This window comes from Pezoporus flaviventris, unplaced genomic scaffold (genome assembly GCF_033815535.1).
Source record: "Pezoporus flaviventris isolate CSIRO_AGI_PZ_B2104156 unplaced genomic scaffold, CSIRO_AGI_Pfla_v1 ptg000002l, whole genome shotgun sequence".
In the NCBI taxonomy this organism is placed as follows: domain Eukaryota; kingdom Metazoa; phylum Chordata; class Aves; order Psittaciformes; family Psittacidae; genus Pezoporus; species Pezoporus flaviventris.
The window spans coordinates 430632-440789 of NW_026892550.1; the positions used below are offsets into that span (position 1 = coordinate 430632).

Here is a 10158-nt window from a genome sequence, read left to right on the forward strand (position 1 = left end):
TGGTATATCTAGACCTAAAGCATCAGTTCTTGACACATTTCAAGAGCTTGCTCTTGGCTTCTACTTAGCTTTCCACAGGATATTGAATCAGCCTGAGGGCACCAGTCCTGCTTTTCAAGTTGCCAAATGTCTTCAGTGGCTCAGGTGGTTGGAATTGTCCTCTGCACTCCAGGGAGAGCGCAGTGATTAGAAACTTCTTTTCCCCTCTGGAAATGAAGCTTCCTCCAAAAGAAAGCTCAGACTTTAGTGCAGTAGACTGAGTTCTGAAAAGCAAGTGGAAAAAAGGCACAAGAACACAAATTCAGTGAGTTGAGAATGTGAACTCAGACTTATTGCTACATTCTGATAAAGGTGAATTGTACTGAATGCCTTTCACGTCTGTGTACAGCCATAATGTACAGTTCAATTAAAGAAAACCCTAGTTTACTTGGGCATTTAAAGTACCTTCTTAATGCTACAGTGTTGGCAATTAGAAAAATTACTGTTGCATACAGTGAGCAAAATCTGAGTCTCAGTTCCAAAGGATTCACTTCAGTGGATTTGCCAATAGTCCATTGATTTCTCACAGAGTTTTACATGTGGGAAGTAGATGCAGCCATGGAGAATGGCAGTGCTGATATTTGTCCTGCCGCTGAAGAACTTCCCTCAGGAAATCTCAGTCTGAGGCTGATGTAGACGATCTGGGTTTCTGGATATGTTATTTAATCTGCCTCATATGCTATGAAGTAGACAGGCTCCAGCTAGAGAATTAATCTGCATCTGCCCAGGACCATGCTGGATAAACTAGAAAGACTTGTGCTGAGCCCTGTGGATTGCAAGAAGGTCCAAATAACAATACCTTATGTCCATGATCAGCTTTGCTGCAATCAGATTTTAACTTGTGTACATTACACCGCATCGCAGGTCACAGCACAAATTTAATTAAATCCTGATAAAAATCAATTTGCAGCTCTTGTACTACTTAAGTCAAAGGTACAAAACTACTGAGCAAGGTGCTCAGCTGGAGAAAGTTCTCAAGTAGAAAATTACAGCTGTGTTTTTTAGGTGTTCATCTAATTTTGTATGCAATGAAGGCCAATGGGCTGGATCCTTGGCTCCATAGTGAGTTCTGCTAGCAGTGGTGGGATGGTCTTCACTTGTGCCAGCTGAGGTCCACCCTTTCATCAAATGGATTAAATCAGAAATCAGCACTGGTTACAGACTTCAATCACAGCACTGGACCTCAGGCTTGTCTGTTATATAAAAGTTCCCTACAATTTGGGATGACTCAGTGTTGTTTCTGTCTCCAGCGGCAACATGATGTCCTTTGGGACATCCAAGATCTATCTCGCTGACACATGGGACCCACCATTTGCATCACAGGAAAAGTCTTGTGACCACGACTGGGATTTCAAAGGATGATATTAAAGGCCCCATGATTTCAAGGGAAATCAGACAGCGCTTCAAAATCTGGCTCTAAGGCTCTCAATGCAGCTGGGACAAACTGAGGCTGATGCTAATAAAAAGCGAGTTCTGCCTGGATTCTAGAGGAAAGGACAGGCACCTGGGAGATCTGGCTGTAATACCAGCTAGCTGGGTGACCTGGGACATAGGAACTTTAAGTCCAGTCTGGTTTTAGTAGGGGGCTAACTGAATATCATGGAGCAAAACCCATGGCTTTTGTCATCTTCAATGACAAAGAGCACTCATGCTGTCATTTTGTAGCAGGCAAGCATCTTAAGGAGCATCCTTACTAATTAGTCTGTGACTGAAAGCAGGTAGTCCTCTCAAGCAGGAAGACAGCAAATTTCTAGATGTGATCTATCCCTTCTGTAATAACTTGCTGGTGATTCTTTCCCTTTTTATCCATTAGCATGCTGTTTGGTTTGCTATCTCTCATCCGCACTCAGAGCATCATCCTTTCTTCGCAGAACAGGGCTACTTTGCATGGGCTTCGTGAATCCAGATTCAGTGCCTCTTATTTTACATGGAATGCTGATGAATAACTCAGCAGTACCTCTGACGCAGATGGCCTCTAAATAACAGACACAAATCAATGACTATGCATTAGAGCTGCAGTTTCTGAGCCGAAGTTGTTTCCATGACAGCTAAAGTTTCTGGACATGCTTATTGCACCCTCTTGTGTTTGTTCACTATAAATGCATGATTTATTCAATCGCGTTCCACATTTTGATGATGGACCAATTGGTATCTAATGCTGACTTTCCTCTTGGACCTCACTGGTAGAGCACAAAGGACTGGGAAGGAGGATAAGCCATTGGTGTGGATGCTCAGTAATTTTATTTTATAGAGTTTTGATCAGTAACTGCTGCAAATCAGCATCGTTTTTATTTTTCCATTTTGTTGACATCCATTAAAATTATGGTCCTTGGTATAATTGATTCAAGCCAAAATATGTAACCTAAGAAGGAACTTGTATTAGACTATGCAAGCAATGAAAGCATTTCTTTAACATCACTAACTTATGCACAAGGAATTAAATTCACAGCCACTTTGCCTTGCACTTAACTGAAAGGCTTTCCAAGCTATGACGGATGGCGTGTGGGATCTGAAGAGCTTTTCGAGTCCTCCTCACTTCTGCAGTGGGCAGATTGCCCACGTCCCTCCTTTCCTTTGCTTTGCACTTTTCCTGGGCAAGGAAGAGATCCTTCAAATAATTATTAAGACTGATAGTGACAGCATACTTCCCTATTGATTTTTCCATCTACCTTCAGGTTCTCTCAGGTTGAGGCTTTCTAAGGCTGCCCAACAGACTGACAGCTTTGAAAGACCAAAGCCGAACGTATCCTTTTAATCTCTGTCATATTAAATGAAATTTGAAGCTTACCTTTACAAGGCTTTACAAATGAGAGTAGATTATTTTTTTTCCCCTGCTTTGCCTGCATTGAAATCCCCAGCCCTATAAAGTGACCAGGCTGTGTTTTCTTTGCTGTGGATGTGGATAGCAGATGGTGAGATTACAGGAGCAGCAGAGGACAAGAAAAGGTCTTGCACATATTTTTGAGGCAGGCTGTTGAAAGCCACAGTATCACCGCACTGTTATAATAGTGATATTATCATGAGGAAGCCTCTGAGCTCCCATTATATATCAGTAATGTTAGGACCCCATTAGTACTGCCTCCAATTTGAAATACTCCAGTGGGGAAAACAGGTGAATGCGTTGGGAAAACCCTGGCAAAAAAAAAATGACCTTGTTTTCAACCTGTGCTGCTTACACAGTTTTGATGATGTACAAATGCTTTTCCACATCCTCAGCCCTATTGTTCTCGCTCAAAGTGCTCTGGAGGTGTCAGGATTGAGGTGTGTGTGATTGAAGGAAACTAGAGGTTCAGCAGGAAAGAGCTCTACATATTTTGCTTATAGAGAACTAATAAACTGCTGGCTTTGTCAAGATCAAAAAGTAAATCCCAGGATAGAAATATTGCTTTGGGAATTAAAGTTTGTCAACTAAGCAGGGTATGTCCAGCCTGGTGAGAGTTTGATGCAGAATCAAGTTATGTGCATGTATATGTATGCATACATAAATAAAAGTAAGGTGGTTAAACTCATATAGAATGAATATCATGTGGCATAGCTGTTGCCAGTGTTGCTGTGGTAACCAAGCATGACAATGTGTCAGACAAGTTAATTTTAGACAAAATAAACTGTTTCTTAAAACTGTTGGAGAAACAGATGGATTTTGTCTTAAAATGGACTCTTAAACATTTGCTTTTTGGAAGTGCTTTAGAGGAAGACCAAATACATACACATTCACCTCCCAATAGCTTGCTCAAAGATAAAGGTTTCTAGATGCCACCTTGCCAGGACTGTCTTTATCACCTGTGCCTCACATGCTAAGGTATTTTCCTGTACCTTCTTGAACTGATGCTTGGGCCAGTTCAGAAGATGACTTGATTTCTTTTGGCTGTATTTCTGCTGGGTTGCTTGGCCTGCATTCTCAGCACCCTCTCTAACAGCTCCAGAACTCTCTTTTTTTCCACGTTTTTCTTTGTGAAGCACCAATTTAATGATATATTTTCCCACAGTGCCTTCACCTTTGCTCTTAGTTTAATATCCTTCAGCCTGCATCCACCAGACCAGACTTAATTTTCAATGAGAAGGTAGCATACAGAATGCAAGCTAACTCTGGGATCTGGGTATGATGACTAGAAATGATTTGATCACTGGACTAGATAATGATGGTTGCTAAGGCACCAGTGGTCATGGCCTTCTTATATACAGGATAAACAGAGGACAGCCCTGAGCAGTATTATTTTCATTCAGGGCTTCAAAAGAGCAATTTCAATGCTGAGGCAAATTATGAGCCAAAGAAGGTGGGAATGAAAATAAGGATAGAAAAATAGGATTGTCTTTTAGTAAATAGATTCAAAGGCAAAAAAAAACCCACCAAGATCAAATAAGAAGAAACTGGTTACCAAACAGAAGACTCTTCTCTCAATAATAAAAACCAGAAGTTGATAAAACTCAAACCAAATTAAAATGACCAAAACCTAGAACCATAAGAAATGAAAATAAACAGCAATTGCTGTCTCCAAGAAGATACTAAATTGAGATAATTGATAAGAGAAGTTGTCGGCATGAGGGAAAAAAAACACTGCAAGGAGTGTTACAGAAAAAGCATATTAAGAGCAAAAGAATTATTATCAGTAGTGTCTTTGCTAGAGCCATGGGTAGCAATTGTAATGATAACAATATCATTTATAATATCAATAAATGCTCCCTAAGCACTTCCTTCCTGAAAAATGACAAGAGGCTATTAAATATTTTTTGGTGATGACAGTGTTTTTTTGTAAGTATTTCAGTAAATCAAGGAATAAACAGCCAAACCTACCAAACCCACCCCTTTTTGATGATCAGCCAGTTCAGAAACCTTTGAGATGACTCTGGCAGAGTTGGCAGAGGAGATAGCTTATGTATTGCTGTGAATATTAATGCATCTTTTCATTCCACTGAAATTCCAAAAAGATGGAACTACTGTATGTGAGATAAGACTGTTTGAGGTGCAGAAGCTGGAGAGCTGACATCTATCACTCTGAAGAAAATAATACAAAAGCTTATATGAAACTCATTTGGTGAAGACTGTAAATATAATTAACGCCAATCAAAACTGTCTCTGGAAAAGGGGCCTTGTCAAACAAACCAGATTTCCTCTTTAAGGAGAAAACTATTTTGGTTGGAAAATGCACTGATAAGTGTAGCAGAATTGCCTAAAGTGCTTGCTTTTATACTGCACACCTTTCTGGCTAAAAATACAGCACTACAGAACATCAATACACCCTGCCACATAACTGACACATTTTATTTATGAGGAAATCGCAGATTTAGGAAGCAAATATAAACCCATTGATACAGGCAGAGATATATCTGCTGATAACAAGAGCAAAATGCAGGTGAACATGATATGTGATGGTCAGAGTGTATGGTTCAATTACAGTTTGACTTACAGTCCCTCTGCATCCCTCCTAGCCTTATGCTCCTCAAATATAGATCTTCTCTAACACCCAGTAGGGAACTCCAGAAATTCTGCTTGACTTGCTACAGCAAAGATCCTGCAAAAAAAAAAGATATTACAGCCCTATAAATAGCAGCTGTTATCCTACAGAGTGGTGCAAGATAGAGACAGAAAGTGAGAGGTTCTGGGGTTGTCATCTCCATTTGGGATGTCTGAGGGCTCAAAGAGTATTTCCAAGCAGCTATGACTAGCGTTGTTTTGAGCTGTGCTCTCAAGACAATAGTGCCCCAATGGTGCTGGGGTCTCCCAAGGGATGCAATGAGACCGAGCATCTCACAAGCAACACTCAGCATCTTACAGGATCAAGCCTGTATTTATCACCAGGGGAAAAGCTAGTCCTACTGTTGAAGCCTACATTCTCTCTTGCTTAATTTCTCCCAATTACTCTTAATTGTGCCCCCAGGAGTAGAGCTCTGTGAATAATTGATTATTTCTTGTTGTTGTTTTGTTGCCAAACTGGGGGGGAGGGGAATTATTCAAGGTTGAATGAAAATGAAAAACATTTAGGTTTTTCTTACCATAAAAAGCCCTCCCCCATCCCCTCCCCCCCTGAATTTTTCAGGGCAAACAAAATAGGTCTTTAATTTAAACCAAAGTGATTTGGTTCATTTTCTTTTTCCGACTGTTGCCAGCAATGAAATGTAACCATATGCAATCTTATAGCATCATTTGAAATGTGACAAAGTCAAAACATGGCATTTAAACACAATGAACTGAAAAGATTCAAATAATATGGTTTGGAGCAGGAGGTCTGCTATAGATCAAATTGAACCAGAATTAGTGAGAATCTCCATTTCCACTCTCAACATGTATTTTCCAGTGACTGAACTGTTTTCCCCATTCTCCCAATTTTGTTGTGATCCTACTTAAGCAGTCTTGTTTTCAGTATTGACTTGTATTCAACTTCCATACATAGGTAGGTTTGTGCCCCTTTTCTGAGCTCTCCTTCAGCCAGTTCTACCTAATTATTCTGATCTCTCAGAAGTCAGTCCCTTCTTCCTATTAATCATTTTTCTTCTTGGATTTGCCTCCAATTTATCAACATGGGCCTGGGCAAGAGCTGCTAAGGAATGAATGCTGTGTTAAATTGCAAGCCAGTGACAATAGCTACTGTTCACAGATAGCTGGGGTTTGCTATTTTTCATGCAATTGCCATTTCTGGCTCAGTTTCGTTGCTTTGCCAATCTCCTTGAAACACATTTCAGGCTGGCAAAGGTCCGTTTAGCCCTTCTTTTTTTTCCTGGAAAAACTGTAGGTAGCTCATTTATAGGCATGGGTTGGAAAAGCACACATCCTGGATGTCCCAGCACCTTCTAATAGTTCATAGTTTCCGAATATTTTACATTACTGTGTTCATTAAAGTAATTGTTCTTGCCCAACTCAACCATTCATTGAATTTGCTTAAGGCTAAAACTTGATATACATACTTGATGCTTCCAAACATCTGCGTGCTTAGATGCCAGAGGCTATAATAAAGCCAAACCTGTCTATATGAAATATTGCAAGGAAAATCACTGGAGGGTCACCAAATTAGAAGCAGCTAAGAGAAAGGAAAAAGCTACCAAAGTTTTCCTGCACATTCAGAGCATCTGTGCTCTAATGCCCTCCTTCACTCATAATCTCAACTCAAACTGATCTGGTAAACAGCGAGGGATGGCGAAGGATTGCATGCTGGGGAGAATCAGGCATGAGAAGAGTGATGAGAAACCTGTGCACGTTTTCTTAATTCATCCAAGCAGAGCAATATTTACTGTTCCTCAAGGTGATTCAACACTGAGTCCTGCTGCCAAAATATAGCCCTTTCAAAAGCACATGAATGCTGATGATGAAAGTGCTCAAACTGTCGATATTTTTCTGACTTTTCCTTTGAGAACTGTGCTATCCATGCTCGCATTTGTTCAGCACACACGCTTCATTGATTTATGTTGTATGAAAACACCTTAGCTGTGTCCTTAAAACCTCATTAGTGTCGGTTAAATATCCATTTGAATCTGAGTTTTATTCACAAATGCAAATTTACAGAAGTTTTTAATTGTGTGTCACGCATCAGCGCGATTACAACTTCATCTCCTCTGTTTTGACATAATGTGGATTTAATATTTTGCAAAACCAGCAGCTTAAATAATACACGATGACTTACTATTTATACAGAGGCAAACATTTCCCATCGCTTCTCATGTGGTCAATACCTACTGAGAAAGAAGGCATCCTGCAATTAACAGCAATGAACTAATAATAGCCACTGCTGTGGCCTTGTATAAAAGCAGCAGAATGTTTATTTTCTAACAGGAGTCAGAAAATACTTTGTTTAGCAACAGGAAAGCCATGGTAGACATATGTGTTTTGCATTGTCTACAAAGAACTGATGTCCAAAAGTTTTGCCAGAGTTATGTCATATTAAATTAAAAATAAATTAATAAGAAACAATTAAGAATAAGAAAAGAACATCAAGATTTGTGTGATGTTATGTTTTTGGTGTTCAGTTTAGCATCCTGCTCTGTCACTTCACCTCTCCCATTCCTCCCATGTTCCGGTTTTCTACCTCGACACTGTAACTCTAATAACTTACCATTGCTAATCTTCACCTCCTTCCCTTATAAATCCCCTAGCTCTAGCTAAACAGTGGGCACAAAGAAAAGCCAAAAATGCATATTTCCACCCCATGCACATGATCGGATCAGGGTGAAGTACCCCATCCTGATGCCTGTGTAAGTGCAAATCTGACAGCTCCAAATCCTGTGAAATCCCTTTTACTAGTGTTGCAGTGACCCTTTCCAATGAGCCTTGCCTGCTGTTGTTATTTCTTCATCTAGGAATTGCAGCCTGAACATAGCACAAGAGTCTGTAATTACAATCCTGATGATTTCTTAATTTTCAGCAACTGGATAGGTTGTTCAGTAGGGAACAAGCACAAGCACAGGCTGGTTTCTCTTATTGAAACTGCTCATCTGCTTTGTGAATTCTGAATTCAAATATGCTTTTTTTCAAGCAGACCTTGATGGCATGGCACTGAAACACTTTCCTTCCACAAGCATCTAGCTGTTTTACTCTGTTGGGAAGCCAGTTGGTGATCTTTACTGCTATTGATTTATGGTACTTAAATAATTAATCTTTTGCTTTTCTGCTTCCCTCTTTTTTTGGCAAGAGGGTTTTCTGAAGCTGTGCCTTTCCTGGTAGTGTTGTATAGCAGGTCTCTATCATCAAGATTAACAGTGTTCCATGCTTCACAACCATTTAGGGCTGAAGGTAAAGGATGAGCAACAGTTGCTCAGCTATCTCCCCACTGAATGAAGCAATCAATCAGTCCCCAAAATGCCCTCTCAACAACTGCAATTATGACATTGCTCTTCCCTGAAAGCATCTACCTTTAATGGTCCTTGACCTGAATACATCCTTTATTTGACACTTTTGTGTTACTTCTTTTTTTACCTTTGTAGATATGATGACAGACACTTCCTCCCTCATTCAAAACCTATTCAGTGAAAAGCAGCAAGAACATTGATTTAGCAATTCCAAATTCATAGGTAACTGCCTTCCTCACTTTGTGATTTTTTGCCCTTTGATCCTTTTTCTTCAAAACATATATCATTATCCTATTGACAGAGACTTTTTCCTTAGAAGCTGCTGCTTATGTCTGCAAACTTACCTTTTCCATTGATTCCATACCATCGCTAGACTATCATTGGCAGTAGAATAGATCTCGGGTTCCACATGTTCTCTAGCATGAGTTGTATTGAGTAAGGTGTAAGTCATAGATGAACACTGAGCATCAGAAGAAAAGTTGTGCCCAGAAACAAAACCTCAAGGACCACCTTGCTTATAGGTAGCTGAAGGACACTGAAGAGATGTCAGCCTTTCAGAAAGAAAGTTATTCATGATGTTTTCTGACAGAGATAAAAAAGACAGCCATATCTTGCCAGCAATACCAACCTACTTCTTATAATCTGCAAAACTATGTGGCCAAAAGGCTCCAATTTAAAGGGAACTTGCTTTATCAGCTGATGGAGGTAACTCCCTTTATCACAATTCAGAGTGTTCCAGGTGTTAATTATTAAACAGAAACATATATTTCTCCAAATTCACCTTGAGATACAAAGTTTAACTTTGTCACTGTTTCCACGACAGAACACTTGGATGTCAACAATATTCAAAGTATAAGCTTGTTACTTTAACTTGAATTGTCCACCTAACTTGAAAATGCATCTGATTTTCTTTAGTTATGCATTATAACAGATTTTTCTCTTGCAGCTCTTTTCCAAATCCTTTTCATCTTGTCTTCATGCTTCGCAAATAGTGGACATCTAAATCTGACATCCTATTTCAAGCCCATGATCCATTCAGAGCATGAAGATATGGAAGAACGGTGCAAGGTAATAAACTGTTTTCAACAGATCTGTTATGCAATAATCCAGGAAGGAAAAAGGAGAACAAGAAGAAACAAAACCCCCAAAACCCCAGTGTTTTTTAAAAGAAGTAGGTTGAACTCAGTTGAGCCACATAGCCTTATATACCACTGTGGCGTCAGTAGGACACCTCAAATGTTCCTCTTCTTATTTTCTCTAATAAATACTTCGTTTGCAGATTTAGACTAGATAACTTGTATCTAGCTGCTATGAACCTATGGAGAGTTGAAAGCCATTAATCAT

General features: G+C 39.6%; 1 long non-coding RNA gene across 1 annotated transcript; it reads right to left on the reverse strand.

The window, feature by feature from the left end:
* Positions 1-857: 857 nt before the first annotated feature.
* LOC133274988 (uncharacterized) lies at positions 858-8024 on the reverse strand. Its single transcript, XR_009745351.1, has 3 exons — positions 7653-8024; positions 2828-2929; positions 858-2629 (listed from the first exon to the last, which is right to left on the reverse strand). It is a non-coding gene; the product is annotated as an uncharacterized LOC133274988 (long non-coding RNA).
* Between the last annotated feature and the right edge of the window lie 2134 nt (positions 8025-10158).